The sequence below is a fragment of the Ceratotherium simum genome, chromosome 12 (assembly GCF_057802395.1).
Source record: "Ceratotherium simum simum isolate JZ-2026a chromosome 12, ASM5780239v1, whole genome shotgun sequence".
In the NCBI taxonomy this organism is placed as follows: domain Eukaryota; kingdom Metazoa; phylum Chordata; class Mammalia; order Perissodactyla; family Rhinocerotidae; genus Ceratotherium; species Ceratotherium simum.
This window is the reverse complement of record NC_141911.1, coordinates 55,829,597-55,832,231: the sequence shown is the minus strand read 5'-3', so window position 1 is coordinate 55,832,231 and position 2,635 is coordinate 55,829,597. Positions and strand designations below refer to the sequence as shown.

Here is a 2,635-nt window from a genome sequence, read left to right as displayed (position 1 = left end):
TCTATGAATTCATATTTTATACTTGTGCACAAATGTGTATATTATTCTGTATAAAAGAGGCCCTTCAGTGTAGTTCAAGAGGCCTTTATCAAAGAACAAATTGATTCTACTATAAACACTAGCGGTCATTTGATCTGTATGAGAAACAAATATGCATATATTTATGTAGTGTCAACCTTATCAATAAAAACACAGCTATTAACACTTGGCTAAATAATAGGCTTTACTGGTCAGAGATGTAATCAGAATATGGTTTACAAAATAAAGAAAAATACACAACTGGCTTTTATATTCACACAAAAAAAGAGTTGTTCAGCGTGGCACGGCAAATTTGAACAGAGTTCAAATTCCAGAGAAGGGAAAAATATCAAAATGTTATAAATCTCCTGAGATGTAATTTAATTACTGCATCAATTTTAGAAAAATAGACTCACAGAATGAACAATGCTGCCATGGTTTCTCCTAACACATCAACTCATATATTTATCATTTTTCTTGTTTTGTTTCCTGTTGGAGATTTCTTCAGGTGAAGAAGTTGCCCTCCTGTTCCAAAACCTGCAGAAACAGGACCGGGCATCCTGTAAGGCCAACCTCTTGGTACTGTGATGCTAGAATTGCTGACATTAAATGCAGATGTACTTGAGCTGCCAAAGCTTGCACTAAGATTACTGAAAGTTTATTTATTTTTCCAAATCCAAATATGGCCTCGGTGGTGCTGTTTCTAAAATGAGAACTGGTTCCAAAACTTTCAATTTGAAGACACTAAGACATTTACTTGCAATTCAGTGCCAATACCTTTGTTGAACCTGTGTTAAACTACGCCCCAGAAATGGCTGAAGCCCTGTTGCCAGCCTTGCCACGCTGTGTCACAATGGTGGCCATGGCTGCCTTATTTGCATGCTGCTGAGAAGGGGGGGGTCTGGTAGTAACTCGGGGTGTGTTCTACCACTTTTTGGCTTCTGCTGGCCCGATTTCAAACACATCTACAGGATCCTTCAACATTTTTCTGTAGTGAAGGTATTGTGCTTTGAGCACCTTTACCTTTTTAATAACAGACTGAATTTGTACAGTCAAAGCTACAAATGTGATAAGTTTTCTGCAGAGCCCTTGACAAATCTTGAGGGGTTATATGTGAATTATTTGCTTGGGTGGCAAGAGAGTTTTCTAGTTCTTCAGTCTGCTCTCTGGATTGCTGAAGCTGTACCTGAAACTGGTGAGCTGTGATTGTGAACCTACATGTATTTATATCGTGAAGTCCGGGGTAATAGTTTCCGGGTTCTGAAAGCTGTCTGCCTTATTTAGCTCCTGAGTAATTTCCATTTTCAAGTTGTTGATATTGGAACTACTGTCTTTTTCTCATATCTGCTGGCAGCAAACGGCAGAAGTTGCTTTAAAATCTTAATATCTTCTTATACTTTAATCATTTCTTTAAAATTTTCTTTTTGTACCCATTTTTGTTCCTTCACAAATTTTCAAGGTTTTCCACATCCTGGCAAATGACATGAGGAAGATTTGCATCCTTCAGTGCTTTGCTATCTTCTGATCATGTTCCTCTTTTATCATTCTTTTTATATTATGAGTTACTAAAATCTACACCACTAAGGTCTTCATTGGCCACAGTTGAAATAGCTACAGTAGTTCCCAAAGTCATGCCTATAGTGTACTGTCCAAGTTTTCATGTTGTTGTGTTTGTACTTTGGAAAAGCAAACTTCCCAAACCAGCTAAGTCTGAGTTTAAGTCTAAGTGTCCATGGAAGTCTAAGTCTAGATGTAGTCAACCCTAGAGAAAGGATTGTTGATGCGGTTGTAGTTTTTGCTGTAGTTCCACTCAAATTATTTGGAGTAAATCCCATGTAAGCTTCTGGAGGTGATAGAGTAGATGAAACAGTGCTACCACCAGCTGAGCAGAAGTAACAGGTGGAGTAAATGGTGCAGCAGTCACCGCAGGACTACAGAATCCTCAGCTGAAGCCTGTCATAGCTGCAGATGTGTGGCTGGCATTCTTAACGTTAATCCAGTAGTTACAGTTACTGTCATTCTTGTATTTTTTCCTTCTAGAGTGAGTCCAGCCTTACATCCAAAAAGTCCAGTTCCCAAAGCTCTGAAGTTGCAAATGTAGAATTTCAAAATTGAAGCCCTCAGAAGGAGCTTAAACAGACCCTGGCACTTAGGAGTCTGTTCAGTAAGCACTTACTCCTTGAACGATTACAGCTTGGGGAAGGGTGGTGGCACCAGACTCCTCCTCTGTCGCAGTTGTGGCCATCTAATCGGTGGGTGGATGTGGTGGTGGAGCCTAGTGTGATGGAGATGCCCACCCACCTGGCTGGATTCTTGCTGCGAGGGATTTGAGACATTCACGTGCCTCAAAGCATCACACATTTTCAGACCCAACCTGTCAGAATCTTCCAGCCCCGGTGTGGAAGACCACAACCAGGAACACATGCTGATTTTATTTTGTATCATACTTTACTAGTAAAAGTTTACTGCAGGTATCACCTAACTTTAGTATTCCTGTCTCTAAAATAGTAAGTTACTGTTAGACGTTAGTAATGTGATTGTTGTTGCTGAATCTATGTCTAATTTTCTTTTTTAGGTCACCATATATTTTTATTATCACATGATGTTTTGAGTAAAG

The 2,635-nt window shown here is 39.4% G+C and overlaps 1 pseudogene; it reads right to left on the bottom strand.

The window, feature by feature from the left end:
* Nucleotides 1-475: 475 nt before the first annotated feature.
* On the bottom strand, nt 476-2,263 carry LOC101389010 (nucleoporin p58/p45-like; annotated as a pseudogene).
* Nucleotides 2,264-2,635: the final 372 nt, after the last annotated feature.